This window comes from Mytilus galloprovincialis, chromosome 1 (assembly GCF_965363235.1).
Source record: "Mytilus galloprovincialis chromosome 1, xbMytGall1.hap1.1, whole genome shotgun sequence".
NCBI lineage: Eukaryota > Metazoa > Mollusca > Bivalvia > Mytilida > Mytilidae > Mytilus > Mytilus galloprovincialis.
Window position 1 is genome coordinate 87,366,578 of NC_134838.1, and position 21,644 is coordinate 87,388,221.

Sequence of the window (21,644 nt, forward strand, 5' to 3'; positions counted from 1 at the left end):
TTAAAGTTTACTCTTCGGTTTTATTTCAATATATATGACAAATGTTAATACGAAACCCTCATATATAATTTGCAGCATGCCCAGGTCTGTTCAAATGTATAGGCATCATTTTAAACAGTTAACCAACGAATTTATTAATAACCCTTCTGCATACTAAACATCAGAGGATACCAATTAGATTTTTTACGGCCATCACATTCATGAGCAACTTTGACATCAATTTAAACATCTTCTTATCTATAGTTGGAGTTAAATACATGCAATATATCCACTTCCGATCATGTGGACATTTTCTATAGTGATGTAAAACAACATTGTGGGATGTGAGGAGAATTCTGAAAGGAAAAAAACATAACGAAAAAAATTTATTATAATTATTACTTATTAATTTATTAATGCTATTCAGACAAGGAATTGGGCTTCCTATAACATTTTCATCTTCATAAAGACATGCTTAAATTTACGATAAAAATCCATCTCTTACTTCTTGTGTCGCACCAAACATAACATGAGTCGTCAATGTATATTCGATGTTGTTAACAATGATTTCATAACGAAAACTGAAATGTCCATCGCAATGATAAACTCTTAGTCAGTTAACTATGTCTATCTTATTCATTTATTCGCGCTAATTCTACTAAAAATTAATAATTAAGATCCATCATTTTATTACTACCACTGGGTCGATGCCTCTGCTGGTGGACTGTTAGTCCCCGAGGGTATCACCAGCCCAGTAGCCAGTACTTAGGTACTGGCATGAAAATACTGATTTGTTGTGTAATTAAAATTTGCTGTTACAAAATATAAGAAAATATTATAAATCTAGGAATGTATCTCCCTCATGCAAAGCTCTGATTGGCTATACTTTTTGGACCTTTTGGATTATAGCTCTTCATCTTTTATTTAAACTTTGGATTTCAAATATTTGGCCACGAGCTTCACTGAAGAGACATGTATTGTCGAAATGCGCATCTGGTGCAGGAAAATTGGTACCCTCAATGTTATTACATCTGATTATCAGTTTATTTTTACAATCGCCATGACAGTGCACAGTGTTTGAAAACGCATCTATCACATTGAATTTTACATATAAGTACATAAAACATAGATATATTTATTCTGCCTCAGATAATGACCACATGTAAGACAGGAAAAATGAATGATGCGACATGTGGATTATGATTTAATAATCCTCGAGAAACACATTAAATCACCCCATATTTTCTGGTAGCGTTCGTATTGCTCAATATTTAGTTTTCTGTGTTGGTTGTGTTTTGTGTACCATTGTGTGTTTTTTGGTCATTTTGTCTTTGTTTTGCAGTAGATAGTCAACTGGTTTAAGACTAGTGAACTTGAATATCGCATCTTTCGTCCCCTTCTTCTGATCTTACATTAAATGTGTTCGCCGATTTAATTCATGAAACATACCTTTTGTATCCAGGTTTTGCATGGACATAATGCGTATTCACATCTTGAGTTCTCTTTGGGATGTACATTGTTTTAAACCGCTCATATCGAGGACTAGTTCTTTTAATGTATCGACTTGTTAGTAATGGTTCTACTCCCGAAACTCCCCAGTCCGTTATGAAAAAAGATACATTGAATGTAAATGCTGCAGCCAGCGGATACAATGGCAATAATTCAGACTGAAATAGAGAAAAATATAAATAGTCAAGTTATAAGTTTACGATTTAAAAAAAAAATATCATAAATGAATAAAAAAATGTTATGCATTACATTCATTACAGCTTACCTCTCTGTCCTGGACAACGTTTTTAAATAAGGACCAAAAGTAAGTTTAATTTTGTTCAATTTTGAGTACATCCACCAAGTGAAAGTAATAGACACTAGGGTAATCATTAAACGTGTTATTTGTTTTTTAAAGTTTCAACACGCATTGATAAAAATATATGAAAATATGGAGTACTAACACGGCAATAATTTTGTATATAATAGGTTTCCGTTAAGAAAATTATTGTAGACCTACTAAATATGTATAACCACTTATAACTTGCATCTAATATTATGAGGTACATGTAGCTAACTGTAATTCTTAGTATTCGAAGTATCAAAAAATGTTCGCCGATTTATATTGAGCTAATGATCGTCACCGCTGGAAAAAAATCACTTCCTGTGTAACCAATTCCAAAGATTACCATAAAACAAGTTCTGATGAATTGTGTCCAAAAATTCAAAGTAGGTGGTCACAAAGTATATGAAAAAGTGTTCGGTTGTGTATTCTCTTCGTTGGGTTCAGCCATATGTTTCTTTAAAATTACGTTTGAATATTTCAATATGTACAATGCGTACATCTTCGAAAGTTCTTAGCGATCAACGCTGAATAAAAAGAAAATCAAAATATATACCTCGACATGCTTTTAAAAAAACAATGAGTGTATCAATCCCCAAATTTCGATGAGCCATCATGATTTTTTAAATTGAAGGCATAACGTTACAGGTACAGATGTTTTTATGCTGCATCTTCTTGTTAAGAGCCAGTCTGTGATAAAACCATGCAAAATGGTCCAAATCCAAAATATTCCAATCAGACTGATATTTTGTATTTTATATACCTTATATGTAATAACTATTTGTGCAAAATATTTTCAAAAAATATTCAACCATTATTTGTGTATGCCGAACATTCGATAATTGTCCATTTCTCTACTGACAAAAGGCCATTTTAAGCCTATTTTAGGGTGCTTTGACCTGAATTTTTATTGTTTTATAGAAAAATTAAAGCTTAATGATGAAAAACATCTTAACAAACAACTAAAAATGAAAGGAAATTATGATAATTCAAAAAGTTGTGAGATTTCTCAATACCCCTACTGACAGGTTGAAATTGCATGGTTTTGAAAAAGTGCCGATTCAGCAAAATTTGTATATTTTTAAAGGCTTGAATCTTGTAAGATCATGTTTTATTTTCAATAAAATGTAATATTTCATGAAGCTTATATATTTATCTACAAAATGCAAGAAAATGGTGCTCGGCAAATGATGCCTTCTTACGATAAAATAATAATTAAAGATAGGCATGATGGCAATTTTGTCGAATTTTTGATTTTTTTATCTGTTTCAATAGAAACTTTTCAAAAGTATGTGATAGTCAAAATATAAGAAAAATAATGACTGAACTAATGTTTACTGGTCATATTAATTGAATAACCCAAGTTTAACTTAGTTTAAATTAGAAAATATACTAAAAGAGTAAACCCGGGAAGACCCCTTTTTTGCCTTTTTTGCCCCTAAACTGAGCATTTTTACAATATGTTTAAAATATAAACTTATTCAAAAGAAAATTACTTTAGTAACTTAAAAATGGGCTGTTTTATTTACAATACTATGCACACTCATCAGGTAATATCATCATCATGAGTTCTTCACAATTTTAGCATTTTATAATATTCTACTTTTTAGACACTTTTTGTCTAAATTCAAAGTGGCCACAATTGAGTTCAGTCTTAAATTTTTAAAACATGTTGTATTTGATAATGATTCATAAAACTGTTTAATATATAAAAGATAGAGACTCAACATGAATGCAACCCCTTGCAATTTAGACAAAAAAACTATCGTAAAAGTACTAAAAATTCTAAGCACGTCTCCTTCAGATGAAATCGGGGTATTTATTTTCTTTTCTAAAATAGTATGAAAATGTAGACAAAATTGTACAAACTGCGCAGCCTTGTACATTCATGTTATCTATTTCCAGAAAAGAGGAAGATTTAACAGTTTTGTGAATTTCATAGTATTGTGCCTCTTACCTAGAAAAGTGCTATATTTTGTATATTGTGATAAAGCTTTATGCCAAATATAAAGAGACTACTCCTAATAGTTTCTGATAAAACTGCAACTGAAATTTTGTGACGCTGACATTAACCAGTTAGTAATCCCTATGTCAATTCTGGGAGAACAGTGGACATAACAGTAATGTTAAGTTTCCTCCTAGAATGTAATCACTAGCAATTTGAGGCTTGGGAATAAGACATGTAAAATACAGCTGGCCTATTACTACCAGCTGAGACATACACAAATATTTCAAATTGCAATAAAATTTATTTCATAATCACATGTGATAACCAGATACTCCTCAGGGCGCAGCTTTATACGACCGCAGAGGTCGAAGCCTGAACAGTTGGTGCAAGTATGGACACAATATTTAAGCTTGATACAGCTCTGAATTTGGATTGTGATTAAATAGTTGACACAACATAGGTTTCTGACACAGAATGAGTGTGGTCTAAGAACATTTACCTATTATGGTCCAATATCCAAAATCTAAATACATGGTTAGATTCAGCATGTCATAGAACCCGAAGAATTCAATTTTTGATGAAATCAAATAATGCTCAATTTTAGAACCTTTAGACCTCAATGTGAACCAATTTGATAACCGGGCCCAAATATTAAAAATCTGAAAACATGATTAGATTCAGCATATTGAAGAACCCCATATATTCAATTTTTAGCTCACCTGGCCCAAAGGGCCAAGTGAGCTTTTCTCGTCACTTTGCGTCCGTCGTCCGTCGTCCGTAGTCGTCGGACGTCCGTCGTCCGTAGTCGTCCGTCGTCCGTCGTCCGTCGTCCATCGTCCGTAAACTTTTACAAAAATCTTCTCTGAAACTACTGGGCCAAATTTAACCAAACTTGGCTACAATCATCATTGGGGTATCTAGTGTAAAATCTGTGTCCGGTGACCCGCCAAAATAATCAAGATGGCCGCCATGGCTAAAAATAGAACATAGGGTTAAAATGTATATTTTGGCTTATAACTCTGAAACCAAAGCATTTAGAGCAAATCTGACATGGGGGGTAAAATGTTTATTAGGTCAAGATCTATCTACCCTGAAATTTTCAGATGAATCAGACAATGGGTTGTTGCCTCTGAATTGGTAATTTTAAGGAAATTTTGTTCGTTTTCGGTTATTATCTAAAAAATTATTATAGATAGAGATAAACTGTAAGCAGCAATTATGTTCAGCAAAGTAAGATCTACAAATAAGTCAAATGATCAAAATGGTCAGTTAACCTCTTAAGGAGTTATTGCCCTTAATAGTAATTTTTTACCAATTTTTCATAAATTTTTGTTATATTTTACAAAAATCTTCTCCTCTAAAACTACTGTACCAAATTTAACGAAACTTAGCCAAAATCATAATTAGGGTATCTAGTTTAAAAACTGTGTGCGGTGACACGGCCAACCAACAAAGATGTCCGCCATGGCTAAAAATAGAACATAGGGGTAACATGTAGATTTTGGCTTATAACTCTGAAACCAAAGTATTTAAAGCAAATTTTACAAGGGGTTCTTGTTTATCTAGTAAATATTTATCTGCCCGGAAATTTTCAGATGAATTGGACAACTTGTTGTTGGGTTGCTGCCCCCCAATTGGTAATTTTTAAAGAAATTTAGCCGATTTGGTTATTATCTTGAATACTATTATAGATAGAGATAAATTGTAAACAGCAATAATGTTCAGCAAATTAAAATCTACAAATACGTCAACATTATCAAAATGGTCAGTTGACCCCTTGAGGAGTTATTGCCCTTTATAGTCATTTTTAACATTTTCATTAATTTGGTAAATTTTGGTAAGTTTTTACAAAGTTTTTTCCTCTGTAATTAAAGGGCCAAGTTCATTACAGATAGAGAAAATTGTAAGTAACAAAAATGATCGGTAAAGTATGATCTACAAACACATCACCATCACCAAAACACAATTTTGGGATGAATCCATCTGTTTCCTTTGTTTAATATGCACATAAACCAAGGTGAGCGACACAGGCTCTTAAGAGCCTCTAGTTGTTGAATTCAAACAAAGTTTAATTTTGGACCCCGATTTGGACCAACTTGAAAACTGGGCCTATAATGAAAAATCAAAGTACATATTTAGATTCAGCATATCAAAGAACCCCAAGAATTCAATGTTTGTTAAAATCAAACTAAGTTTAATTTTGGACCCTTTGGACCTTAATGTTTATTAAACCAATTTGAAAACAGGACCAAAAATTATAAATCTAAATACACTGTTAGATTTGGCATATCAAAGAACCCCAATAATTCATTTATGATGAAATCAAAAAAGTTTAATTTTTGACCCTTTTGGCCCCTAATTCCTAAACTGTTGGAACCAAAACTCCCAAAATCAATCCAAACCTTCTTGTTGTGGTCATAAACCTTGTGTTAAAATTTCATAGATTTCTATTCGCTTATACTAAAGTTATTGTGCAAAAACCAAGAAAAATGCTTATTTGGGACCTTTTGTTGCCCGGGCCCGGTGAGCTAAAAAGGGTAAAAGTTTGATAGATCTTAAAGCATTTAAATAATAAAGTCATCAATATCTATTTTAACTAAATATCAAACAATTTTGCAGAATCAGAGTTGAGAAGTTTTTGATGAAAACAAGCATTCTGTGAGTAATGCATTGCAATACATAGTCCCCAACCCGTTACAAATTAATTGTAATGGAATAAAATTTTAACTTGATCTATAATTTGTCATGGTGTAAACTACATAAAAATATCGAGACAAAATGTTCAAGCAAAACCAAAACACAAATATCAGACTGGAACAAAATTGAACCCCTAAATACCAAAGAAAAAATCAAAATCTCAAAGTATCAACACACAGGAAAGAGATGCTCATTGGAGAAGGGGGGAAGGGGGGGGGGGGGGGCATTCAAGATAATTTTGGAAAAGCTTTCGATTTTTGAAGAAGTAGGGTCACCTCAACTGTCTTTCTTTTATCTGGATTTAATCTGAGATATAAATCAAAAACTTTTATATGGCACATTATATATGCACATATAAACTTTTTTCGTAGATAAAAAAAAAAGGCCACATTTTTTTTACATACGCTCTAATAGACACAACTTTCTAATCTAGACACTCAATGAGTGATTGCCCCTATAATTGGTTTCATTCCAATCAAAAGTTTTAAAGAGAAGATATTTTGAAGTACAAGTATGTTCACAACTCTGTTTCATATAACAAGCTTTTTAAAAGACTGTCATCAATTGAAAGTATGTGAAAACCAGGTGCTCCGTAGGGAGCAGCTTTATACAACCGCAGTGACAGTTGGGGCAAACTAAATTTGGTCACAATGTTCAAGCTTGATGCTGTCTGAATTTGAATTGTGATTGAATTTTTGACAAAATAAAGGTTTTTGTTACAAAATAAATGTGGTCAAAGATCAAACAAATCTATTGCACAATACTGTGCAATTGAAGATTTCTTCTTTAAACTTTTCAAAATTTGAAATTTGAAAAATGTTAAAAAAAAAAAAGAAATCCCTTAAAATAAATGTAATCAAATCCCCCCCCCCCCCAACTCTTTTAAACCCCCTTTAAGCAATAACCCTTAAACTCTATCCAATCCTTTCCTTTGTAGTATAGAACCTTGTAGTACAATTACAGAGAGATCCATAAACTTAAACCTTAGTTATTGTTCGGAAACTAGAAACATGCTTCTTTTTGGCCCCTTATTCCTACATATTTTGGGCAATTAATCCCAAACTAAATCCCAGCCTCCCCTTTGTTATATGGGGCATTGTGGTACAATTGTAGAGAGATCCATACAGTTACACACAAGTTATTGTCTTGAAACTAGAAAAAATGCTTGTTTTTGGCCCCTTTTTGGCCCTTAATTTCTAACTTTGAACCCATAACCCATTAAATGAATCCAAATCTTCTACTTGTGGTTTTAAACATTGTGGTACAATATCAGAGCAATTGAAATACTTATACACAAGTTATTATCCTTAAACTATAAAATGCTTGTTTTGGGCCCCTTTTGGGCCCTCAATTCCTAAACGGTTGGGACCATCATCCCCAAAATCGATCCCAACCTTCCTTTTGTGGTATTGAACCTTCTGAAAAAAAAAAAACCATAAAGATCTATACACTTAAACTTAAGTTATTGTCCTGAATATAAGTATTCTTTGATCAGTTTTAGTTAAAATATTAAGGGGCAAAAACTATTACAATTGGTGCATTTCATAGATATTTTGGGAGCATTTTTTACTAACTTCCAATTATTCGCCAGGCTAAATTTTTTTACTTGTCTTAGAACTTATATGCACCTTTAAAAAAATCCTAAAAGTTAAAAAAAATAAATATGATCTTGAGAGAAAACACCTACTGAGTACATGTACTACATGCAAGTTATCTAATACATCTGTTGCACGAACCTCTCTGGCAACCTGCCAAAAGGTAAAAAAATTCTTAAAATGCATTTTTCTTTCTTTTTTATGATGTTCTTTGCAAAATATAACAAGATAATGTTATTTTTAAGAGATATATCAATTATCCAGACCTTTAAAAAGTACCTAAATATGGTGATTTTTTTTGCATTTTTTTTAATAATTCACAAATATGCAAATAAGGCTGTTAAATGGAAAATAGCGTGAATTAACAAAAAAATTTTTTTTTATCTTAACTCCTAAATACAATAGATTTTGGAAATATATATAATGTTGGCAAGTTGTAACTACTAATTTGGACAAAATTTGAGATTTTGCATGGTTTTATGGCAGACTGGCCCTTAAGACCATAGTTCTGAGATTTAATTTACACGACAGAAACTTCCATTGAAAACTATAGTTTTCATATTGATTGGATTGGAAAAGGTTGACCAATAATTGCATACTAAAAAACAAGTTATACTGTTGAAAAGCTCTAAGACAATTAAAACTCGGGTAAAAAGAAAAAATATATGCATATCTCAGGACAAATCAGTCCTGTCTTTTTATATGGTCATGTCCCTTGAAACTTATACATCAAACTTCAGGAATAACATGTACAGTTCTTCAGAGAAAATAATAACAGCATGCAATTGATGATGCAATACTCGCAAATTCATTTCTTTTGGTGTCATATTTTAAATGGGAAATTGAAACCGTCTCGACTGTAAAAATATCGTTGCTGTTTCACATTTCTCGATCGTTGTGAAAAAATCCTTCCTCTAATGTTTTCGCTTTTTTAACATTTCCTGACCGGTGAGAGAAAAAAGATTTCTCCTCACTAGTGAAAAATCTGTTTTTGGCAAATGATTGGTTGAAATTTAATTGTGACGTTAAAATTTCTTGCTTTCTTCAGATTTTTTTTATTGTAGCGTCACGAAAAAAGGTGACCATGCTTAATGACGTCATATCAAAAGTACACAACTTTCCTTAAATCTTTGAAAAGGAGAGATAAAAATCATAAGAGAAACAGCTTCCACCACTGCAACTCGTGAATTACGATATTTCTCCACTCTTTACAGTTAAATTTTAATTATTGAAAAACCTCGGCAAGCCTCGCGCTTTAAATATTGAATTTGTACTGTCTCGATTAGAGAAATATCGTACTACACTTGTTGAAGGTGTAGAATCTATATTTCTCAACTTTTTTCTTCGAGTAGATAGATATTGTTACACACTTGATGAAGTGTTTGAATCTAAATTTCAAACGATATGCAGAGAACAATTTTCTCTCCTATTTTATTTTCTCTGTTGATCTTTTTACAATGTAGATAGCTTTAAGATAATGATATTTAAGTAAATGTTAGTCAATATACCGGTCATGTACATTTGTGAGCTCAATTTTGATCTGAAGAAAACGTTGGGTATACCATTCTACTAAAACAAATCTCTTATACAAGTGGGATAAAAGATTTCATAAGGACATTCAAACTCAAAATCGAAAATAAAAACAAAAAGTCAAACAGACAAACAATAGTACAAAACACACAACATGGAAAAGGAATGACTAAAAACGAACCCCAACAGAAACTGGGGTTGTTCTCAGGTATTAAGTAAGGGTTTTTCAGATCCTGCTTTACATGTGGCACCTATCATGTTGCTCATGTTATAACAACCCGGTAATAAATCTTATTTGGTAAGTCATATCGTTAAAAGGGAACGGGATAGTAGTTACACTATAAGGAACAAATCCGCTATCATCTGTGAAACGGATATTCCAATACGGTCAACCTTCTCGTGACAGTATCCGTACAATTTACAAAGGGCTGATTCCAACTTCATAATTTGGAACTCTTGGTTTAATAGCTTCTTATCAAAGAAAACATGATAGGAAATACGAACCCGGGAATATCGCATCAATTAGGAAATATATGTACTCCGTATGCAGGCGCTGCTGGAATGTTTCTACATATAAATGGAAAGTTATATAGATATGTTAATATGTCAGTGTCATTAGTGCCTCTGCATAAGTATGACTAGTTTATAAAAAGAAAAGAAATACAAAAACCATGTATTTTATTATAAAAGTAGTCAAATTAGGTTTTAAATGTCATTACAATCGTCAAATGATATCTTATTGTACGCTGATTCCAAAAAGATATGGTTTTTATACAATTTGTATAAATAAGGGAGATAATTTGTTACATCCCGTTCCGGTTTGAAAAATGTTACTTCCGATACTATTTAAATATTTACTTGACACTGATTCCAAAAATATCTGGTTCTATATACTTTTATACTAATCAAGTTAAAAAAATAGTTACTTCCGGTTTAAACAATGTCACTTCCGATTGTATTTTTCAAGGTTAAATGGTTTGAAACCTATTGCCAACAGTCTCATGGCTTTATCATGTATACATATGAGGTTAAAGCAAAGGTCAAAATCTAGAATGTCAAAATTAAGCTATGACCTCGAGAATAATTTCAAGGTCATAAACCAAGGACCTCAAATCAAAAGACCATTATGTTTGGGTAATGAGTTATATCATCATACGTGTATTTTTACAAACAAGAGGGGAGAAAACTCCCTTTAACGTTCAGTTTATCCTTGAACTCAAAAGTTTCATGTTACGACATGTCGCAAATAAAAATTTTGTAAAATAATTTTTGTCGATGTCTTATAAGGTTTTTAAAAATAAGTGAAAATAAGCCAAAATCTAAATTTAGAATATGACCTTGACCTTTGACCTTGTCCTAATTTTCCTTTGTTTTGGACCAAGGGGGCCTCAAATCAAAAGATCTTAGGTCTCTATCACTTATGGTTTACAAGATAGAAATGCATATCAAATGCATTAGGGGCAATAACTCTCATATGGAGTGTTCATATCGCTTCGGTCTAAATAGGAAAAATCATGCGAAGGATATAACGAGCAATTTGATAAAATAAATTTGTCGCTTTCTTTTGCGGTTATGGAGAAGATGGTGTGACAAGAAAAATATTGTTCGGGGAGATTATTCTTACAAAGAAACTTGTTCTGTAAACAATGGGTGAAAATAAAAATCGCATTAACTGTATGATACTATATACAAAATATCTAAGCGACATATTGCGAAACAAAAATGATACGCTAGAACAAAATTAGGCGGAAGAAAATAATAATAATAATAAAAACAGAACAAATACAATAGGTCTTTCCACAGAAAATTGGAAAGACCTAATTAAACTAAAAAAACTTGTAACTCTATAACTTAGGGAAAATTGTACATTCATTCCATTTTAAAATATATTTAAAACTAAAAAAAAACTTATACAAAATCTCATAAAATACAAAATTACAAAATTTCATTACTTTAAGATAGATATAGGAAGATGTGGTATGAGTGCGAAAGAGACAGCTCTCCATCCAAGTCACAATTTATAAAAGTAAAACTTGACAGATATCACATTCACAACAGTCAGGTATACATCGTAACCAAAAATAGTGGTCTTCCTTATACTGTGGTTTCAATGCTATTTGTTGAATACCAATTTTCGTACATTCTTGGTAACAGCGGAACCACGAATTTAAATATCCAACGAATTACTAACTTTCTATAGGAAGATATGCAGATTTCCTCCATCCGCGAAATTAAATATCCACGAAAATCGGTACCAACGAATATAAATTAATCCACAGTATGTGACCTATGTTGTTGGAACCAAACACTATTAAAGTTTTAGTCAAAATAAATGAAGTAAAAAAAATTTTTTTTTCATTATAGTGCCCGATTTTGAAGTCATTATGATACCATATTTTTTCTTATGCTATAGTTTACCAATAAGCAAATGAAAAAGGCATTGAGTTGTTTCAGACTTAAGAATATGATTATCAGAAAAATAAGGGGTATATTTTTAATTATTAATTTTTCTTGACTTCAAACATACTTTATAAGATTTAATATTACAAGACAAAAATATTGTGAATAAACATACATAACCACATTACTTTAAGTGCTTTTTGCTGAGGTAATTGAATAATAATTTCGATTATTTCAACAAATAAATCGCATTTAGAGATACAGTCAACATGCTTAAGAGACAACATATATCAAACAAAATTCTGTCTAATGAGAGATTAATTTAAGATTTTTCTAGAGAGTAAATACGTAAATCGAAGTTTACTTGAAACTAATCTGTCTATAAAACCACGTTTTTGCTTACCAAACAGGTTTCATTGTATTGCTGAACAAATCCGTACAACAGCACATATCCGTAAATAACTGATCGTATTTTTGAAATAACGTAAACGAGTCGTTTATTCCCGAATCCTTGCATACAGCAGAAAAGATGTATTTTATCTTTTTGTAGAAATATCAATCAAGAATCTTTTGATGATGCTACAAATATAATACATGTCATAAACCTTCTCTGGGATTAACTTCTGTTTCCACATAGATACCATTCTTTGCTTGAAAAGACTTGGCCTAATTGTTCTCAATTGTGAAAAAAAATGTTTTTCTCATGTTTGTGTGAAACGTTAGTCTTGTTATTTTAGTCGAATTGCTTAACAAATCATTTACTGCACTTGCTACATATAATAAGGAGTATTTTAAAATTTGAATGAAAATGAGACATTTGAGTACTTTTTTAAACTAATGGTTCCTTATATACTACTCATAAAAGTTGTATCAGTAAATGTGGAATTTGAAAGGGACATTGTAAACGAAATATATCACAATACTCAAAATTACCATTGTTCATTCTTTATCTAAGGAAGATAAAAGAACAATATTTTGGCAGCAGATGCAACATGGGAAGATAAACTTCATAGAAAAATGCCTTACAAACAAAAGAAACATGGGAATACATATTAAAGATTATGGCCCCGGCGCCATAAAACTTTTTTTTGCTGAGTAAAAAAATATTCTCAGAATGAATTATTTTACTCAGCTAAGAATGAGAACTTTTTTATCCGCCATAATATATATGTAACTTTAATATTAATATAAATCTGATACAGAATTTAACATGTTTAATACGATTTAACAATTATGCAAGTAGTCATAAAAAATTGCTCTGCATAATGAGTTTAATATCATATTGCACAGGAAGAGAAAATAAAAGTACGACGTCGTGTGAGAAAGCATGGCATATATATGTAATGTCCATTACAGTTATTAACAACACCTTGTACAAATATTATTTTCGAAAATAAAAACAGTTTAATAAAACAAACAAAACTATCCGATTTATAAGGGTCATGAAAAGGGGAGTAGGGGAAGATGTTCTATTTTTCTATATTCAGTAAGAAATATTTTCTGTAAAATTCTGATCGTGCATCTGGAAATTTCCTTCTGTATCATGATTTTGACACGATAAATGATTTGTCTGGACCAACGACATATGTATGACAACAATACACCCCTCCTCCTAAATCTGTCATTGTACTACTGTACTGCACAAATGATACATTCCTGAATATCAATATTTTAACTAATATCTGTTTAAAACCAAACAGGGGGGGAGGGGGGGGGGGGGGGGGGGTTACTTTCTTTGTTAAACTTTTGATATCTAAGATAATAAATAGTAGATAGGATGACATAACATGTGGGTTATACATGTATTTGGTTTAGTAGATATGTGGTACCGGTACTGATATCTAATTGATGTACCAGTAGTAAATTGTAAAAATAGATTTAAGAGAGAAAAGACATTGATAAGCCCAAACTGTCAAACAAAATATAAAAAAATGCCTATCTATCATCTATTTTGGAGCATATATTTAAAATTTATTGGAAGTGAACAAAAAAAAAACAAAAAGAAAAATCGAAAACAATGTAATTATCCGTTCTCGAGGATCAGTCAAACAGCCCTTACCAAAAAATGTTGTATTAAATTGCAATGAATTATGGATCTTACAAAACTGGAACATAAAACGAAGTAAGCATGCTGGCGAGCGTGAGGCTCAGACTTTTTTAGATTCTGTAATTCTATTTAAAGTCATAATAAACAAGTGACCGGTGAAAAATAATGTTATTCCAATTCTTGAACCAATGCATACAACCGTCATAAACTTAGTCTTCTGTGCACGATTTTATCATTTTTTTTCGCATAAATTTCGTATAATCGTCAATTTTTTTTCAATCGGTTAGTCTTGTGAAAATATAGCAGGTAATTAAAGTTCGTGTTTTGAAGCCGAAGTTTAACGATTGTCACCTGTTTGTCAACAATCCACCAAAAAGCATGGATATTGAGCACGTGTTTACAGTAACATGTACAATCGGGTAATAGTTTATTTTAAGGACATCCACGCGTACTGCGATCACCGGATTTTTACGAGATGGGTCACACGGAGGTCACTTTGCATACGGAAAATATGTCGGGGAATTGCTTCCTGGAAGGAAACAATTAGAATAATGTAAACTTCTTCTTAATATGAACAAATTAAAGAATTTTCTTCAGAAAAAAGTATATGTACATAAGTTTAATAATGAAAACTATCCATTGAGTTATAAAAAACATATATGCATTATTTTTTTTAATTTGAGGTTTCTTATGACTTTAATTACCGTTAGTTGTTCATTAATAAATTTTGAAAAATCTAAAGAAACTGAGATTTCAACTCTGACAAAGTTGACCTTCGTCTCTTTGTCATATTTCTGATTTGTTGTTTTCAATTTGTTTTCCACTATTGCAACGTTTTTGTCAATGATCATATTGGTATGATCTCTGACACGAACTGTTTTATTATGGTAATTTCTGACACAATGCAGGAGAAGGATGTTAGGTTGACTTTATCTGTAATAGTGGACGAAATGATACGTCAAGATTTGTTAACTCCTGATGTAAGATCATGATTTTTAGCAAAATACTGATGGTTATGGATGTACAGAAATTGCAATGCTTACGTACATCAATTGACCAATTCCGATTACGACCAATTCAATATTTCACTCGTTTTACCTTATTCTTAATTTTTAAATATAAGAAAATTGTACGTTTTAACACCCCATTTTTTTAGTCTTTTTTTTTTTTTGCACATTTTTCTTCTTTTTTTTGGGGGGGGGGGGATTTTCTTTTCTGTTAATCGCCTCGTTTATTTTGGTAATTTCTAAGAAAGATCAGATATTCAAGCGTCAAGCGGGATATGTTAAAAGTGAAGAAGTATCTACAATGAGAAGCTGTTTAATTGGTTTTTTTGTAGTATCTTTTAAAATTTGGTAAGATTAATATGGTACAACCAACTAACAAAGATGGGGTTATCAACTTACATTTTTAATTTTCATATGCTTTTACAGAATTATGAGACATTTTTCAGTCGTTTTACCTTACTCTTATTTTTTATGTAAAAAAATACACATTTAAGATACCCATTAATCAGCTTTTTTAGACAACATTGATTTTGAGTATTCATCCTAAAAAATGTATGAAAAAAAATATGTTAAGGAATAAAGATGTGTATGTTCCTTTGGATAGAAATTGATTTGAGGTGATAAGTGAAGTTCTTCCTTGCAAATTTTAACAAAAACACTACCAACATTTGTAATTTTATATCAAATTACCTTAAAAAAAAAACATTTAAGATTTTTTTATATACTTAAGTATGGTTTTGGCTATACTCAAATATTTAAGAATATTCTTAACTTTGAGTAAGAAAATATCTGAGAATTTTTTTATGGCGGTGCATTTTGCTGAGAATAAAAAAATTGAGAAAATTCTCAGGCTGAGTAAAAAAACTTTACTCAAATAGTTTTATGGCGCCGGGGCCTGTTCTTGGATAAATATCTATAATGGTTATATTTAAATGTGTAGTAGAAACCTTACACAATGGAGTTCCAATTTCATGCAGATATCATGAAGTGGTAATTTTGTGTACTGTGGATTCATTATTATTCGTTGGATATCAATTTTCGTATCTTTCGTGTCTATAGACGAACTACCAAATTAAATATTCAACTTAATAATATTTTTTTTATAGGCTTGTAAGCAGACTACGAGAAAACCACGAAATTATAAATTCACGAACATGCAAGTTTTCTTTGATTCTTAAAAATTGGTACACACAAAAAAAATAAGTGAATTCACAGTAACACAAGTCCAGTTTTGTGTCAAAGAGTTTAACAATATCAAATATATACCATTATTGATTAACAGATTAATATACCCGATAATTCAACAACCGAAAACGAAAATTTATTTTCCAAAGCATGGGAATCACGCCCGGCACGACATTGCCAATGAGACAACATTCTATCAGATTCAAAATTATGCACGAGTTAGTTATAAAGGCAGTTGCAGTAACAGGATTCTGAAGAAGACAATTTTACAATAGCTGGTCAATCTAATTTACTTGTCTCTGGACGTTAAACATCTTGTTTTCGATAGACAGATTGGCCTTCGACAAATGAAAAAAAATTGCTACGCAACCTTTCATTGTTTTTGGTTGTAATATCTTCAATTGACTTTGAATAATAATCAACCCATTACAGTTACAAGTCATTTATTCATATTCCGTGAACTTGAAAGTCCGTAGACAAATGTAATCTGTTGATATCAATAAACTTATCTTAGATCCTAGGATTAAAAATTTATTATTTGCTCCAGACGCGAGTTTCGTCTTCAAAAGACTCATCAGTGACGCGCGAATCAAAAATAAAGTACGGAGTGGAAGAGCATTGAGAACTAAAAATTCCTTACAGTTTTGTGTTCGTGTAATATCTATGCTTGAACTTTTTGATCGTGTTGATGTTGTTGTTGAGTATTAAATTAGATGGCGTAGTGAAGTGATACTTTTGACGAAGTAGAATCCTGACTATTTATCAAATCAAAGAAACTGATTTATCAAATCAAAGAAACTGATTTATCAAGTCAAAGAAACTGATTTATTATGAACGTTGTTTGTATATAATAAAACTTATGTCATTGTGCATTCGGTATCAGGGATGATGGATATCATCTTTAAGAAGAATCGAATGCTTCTTTTTGTAATATCATTGGGATATAAAATCGTTGACTAAAGCATATTTTGTATGAATCGATGAAGCGCTGCTTTTAAAAATGTGTCCACGGTCAACGCTTTTACAACCCTATGATATTACTTAAAGAATCGTTCCTTTACTTATAATTACATTTTTCTGCTATGATCATGAAAACAGGATTAAATTCAAGTTTTTCTTATATTTACATGTGCACTTACATGTGTGGAAACAAGGGTCATCATAAATGTTACAATTCATTTTAAAATGAAGGTTAATTTACATTATGACTCGAGATTGATGTTAGACATACAAAACAGCGTGCTATAATGAAACATCTATCGAATGTTATTATTAGGTAATTTGACGTTTACATCAAGTAACGAAATTCTGAGAATTAAATACACAGTAAATTTACCTTTTAAAACATAATTGACATACCTTTAGCATGGTTTTGTATGACATTAATTCATTTTGCACAATGAATTCGTCAAAATCGATAATCGTAACTAATTCATATCCTTGAAAATATGCCTGACATGTGTAAACAGCAACCTGTTCATCATGAACGCTTTGATCGAAGTGCCAATTTGTTGACTCAAATCCACGATCTAAAATCATAGTATATTAATCTGAATAACAAAATGCGAATGAATACATGAGACGTTTAGTATATCACTACGACAAATATAGATTCTGATAGAAGGCAGTATAAAAAACAAGTGTAAAAAAAAAAATTATGACGCAGATATAAATTATAATGTGATGTAGGAAAATGATAAGAAAAATTACCATACCCTTTAAGTTGCAAATCAATAAACTTATTCAATATTGAACCTTTTCAAAATAATGTTAAATGCATTATTCAATGAACAAGTTGACATAATCTGGATATCTAAGTGTAGAAATGTCACTAGTGATGTCAAAATATCTTACCACATAGTTTCAAACAAAATAAGGTGGTACCAAACACATTGATAAAACTCAATTTGGCTCGTTTAATTTTTATAAAATGTTAACAAAATATTTACTTTGACCACACATTTTATTGATAATCTGTTATTTAAATATATAGCAGTTCAACAAAGATTATTTTTATTATTAAGAAGCTTGGTATTGCCTTAAAAAAAAATGTAGTTAGAAGTTTCAGCTTATTTTACATAGTTATCTCCAAGAAGTTTTAAGATCCACCATTAGTCCTAACCCCGAAAAACACATAACTTAGATTTTCATCTCGAAAATGAACGTTTTTTTCAGTTTTGCATTATATGCAAGTAGATTGAAACCCTAACAAAAAATGAAAGACAAAATTGCAAACTATGAATATTAATTTAAGACAGAGTTACGTTTAATAAAGTTAATGACAGAATAAAATTTTATGACATTAATGACAGATCAACATTTTATGACAATTATGACTGAATAACGTGTTATGACCATCTGCAAGATATTATTTTGACGAACAATAATACGTTTTTGTTTTCGTATTGGTGGTTCTGAAACAAGACCTTATTATACCTTATACGGGAAATATGTCAACTAAGATTTTAGCCCTTTCAAACACGTATGTGTGATGTTAAAATAAATCACAGATCGCAAGGTAAACTTCTGTTGAATTGAATTCAACATCATTTGCAGTTTCTGTTTTTGTAAAGCGTAACTTTAAAATTGTCTTCCATAAAGAATTTGTGATTAACTATTGTTTTACAACCCGCTATCGCAACCAATTGTTAATTGTTCCAGTGTTGCTAAAATGTACCTCTAACCTTTGGGCCTTACCTTTTAACTGTAATCCGTCTTTCACTGTCTTACTCTTTTATATTATATCTTTTTTAAATGTTTATCTTTTGGTGTTATTTTATGATTTATTTTTATTTTTGGGTCTGCCGTTTGTTTACTACAGAAATATAAAAACTTAAAGTTTCTTAAAGAAATGAACACTTTTTACTTTTAAAACTGTAGTAACTTTGGTTTTACATGTACGTACACATATAAATAAAGCACATAAAAAGTACTGATAATCTATTGGAATATAACATATTGATAGTAGTACAGTTAACATGTAGAATGAATCAAACCGTGAGAAAGCTTCCTATTAACTATTTAACTTTAACACAAGATGAATATAGAAAATATCTAACACTGATAACATGGATAATGTAAACATTGACCGGAGATTTGAGAATTTATGTCTGTGATCTCTCATAGATAATTACTTTTAAATTAACAGATTAAAGATAGATACTTTACTACATATTGGTCAAGTTTATTAGATACAAATGTATATAACAGATCAACATAACTTATATCTCAAATTAACATAAAAAGTGGAATAGTTATTGAAATAAAAACTTAATATTTTAACTTTTGTAAAAAAATTAGGCTTATTTAATCTGTTAATCTCCTGTACTTAGCATGTCAGTAATTCATCAATTACAGCCCAGTATGCTCATTGAAATTGAAGTTATCGGAAGTAAACATAATGTGGGAGGACAATTGTTTTAGAATATTTAGGAACTTTACAAAAAATGCATATGCAAAGGAACATGCATGAACAAAACATGTGGAAGCAAGTGTCATCTTGGGCCAGAGTAACAAAATAGGATTCACGGATATAAAATTAAACAAAATTTAATTATTGTAATTGTTCGCTTATTCACTTTATCCATCTAATTGTAATACTACCAATTTGTATAACTAAAAATAAAGATTTTGATAAATATTTGTTAACATTTAACCCATATGATCCCAGAACATGTATGGTCAGCTGGACCGTACGCGTATACTCATACGGTTCGACCGTACGAGTATACGTATACGGTCCGGACCGTACGCGTACGGTCCAAATACTCGTATGGTCTGGAACAGATACAATATAACTCTAATACTGACTTTATTGTTTGAATACGAGATTTGAAGTGAAAAACGTACATTCAATCTTGCTTGGAAATCGTTTAATATTAGTGTTAAATTATATTAGTTTATCTGAAACTGTCACATATAAACTGTACAACATGTTTCCTTCTTTTGATTTGTCGCTAATATTACTGTATTAGATCTGTGAGTTGTTCTGTTTCAATTCGCAGCTATAAGCTATAGCGATTGCAGTCATTTGGTAATACATACTGCTCAGGCAATTTACTTCACGTGTGTGCATTGAAATTGTTTATTCATATTTATTTTGTTTGCTATCAGTTAAGATGTCATTATTAGACATTTTAAGACGTTTAATTTTCCTAAATCCTTTAAAAAAAACTCAAGGTAGAAACAAATACGAAAAGAATGGTGTGACAACGTTGTTGTTACTGGAATGTCTGATACCGTGATACTCACAAGCAGCAGAACATCAGCAAACATACAAACGAGAACATCGTCACTGCATTCAGTTGTCATAACCACCAGAACACACCCAAAACCTCGTTCACAATGGCATGAACACAATACGAGAATGTCTGCATCGACATTGTCAGTGCATCTCTTAACACACTTCCTTTTACTATACTTATTTTATACTGACCGCTTACCTTTATCAACTTTTGATGGTCTCAGTTAAATCCTTGTTTTTTTTCTGTTAAGACTTAAAATGATCTGAAAACATGTGTAAATTTGACGTTTGTATTTGGTTTATGTAAACCATAATACCATTATCAAAAAAATAATATTCTGAGATAACATATTGTTTGCAGAATTTTAATTGTACATTTAAGGGTAAATCTTTTCCTTTTTCGACAGACAAAAGGATACATGATATTACCTGTTTTCCCTGGTAGTTCTATTGGATAGGGCAATATTTTCAATAAACCTTTTTGTTCGTAGTACCTAAACACTTCCAAAGCTTCACCATTTATGTATTGTAACATAACAACAACAGTATCTACTTCCTTCATTATCTGGTATTCAAACCATTCAATAAGATACGAAGGGTTCAGATAATTAAAAGCAATTTTCGCACATACACCTGCACCATGTAACATGACTTCGGGATATATGACAGACGTCACTGTAAGACATGAATCACAAGAGTTTCCATTTCCCACAATTCCTATATGTACTGGCTTGAATTTAATGCTCCTTACTGAGCACTTATATGTTTTAGCTATGAGTTCAGGCTTCATCGATCTGTACCGAAAAATGTCTTTGACAACTGCCTCTGATCGATGCACGCTAAACATTTTGTCTCCAAATATACAGCATTCAAAACTGGATTGGTATGTAGAACCATCAAGGACATTTATCACAATATATTCAACCGATTTCCAGTATGACCTTGCTTCAGCTATTGCGTTAAATATATGCACAGTTTTAGAAAGAGTATCAGAAGGACAATATCCATCTTGCTGTAAGAAAAATACAGATTTTTTCTTCATTTATTAATATTAAATAAACACTTCTATTTTCGTTTTCTCATGTTATATGAGTTAACAATTGTCAAAGAATATTACAGTATAACAATGTTACTATGAAACAATTGGATGTTAATAGTCTTTAATCAACACAGTTATGTGAC

At 31.1% G+C, this 21,644-nt stretch overlaps 1 long non-coding RNA gene across 2 annotated transcripts in view; it reads right to left on the bottom strand.

The window, feature by feature from the left end:
* Positions 1 to 21,644, bottom strand: part of LOC143043262 (uncharacterized) — a 33,910-nt gene continuing 12,266 nt past the window's right edge. For both annotated transcript variants that reach the window (XR_012968281.1, XR_012968282.1), the window contains exons 2-5: positions 20,892 to 21,474; positions 17,579 to 17,748; positions 1,429 to 1,646; positions 1 to 335 (exon numbers count right to left, since the gene is read on the bottom strand). This is a non-coding gene — a long non-coding RNA (uncharacterized LOC143043262). The remainder of the gene's footprint in view (positions 336 to 1,428; positions 1,647 to 17,578; positions 17,749 to 20,891; positions 21,475 to 21,644) is intronic.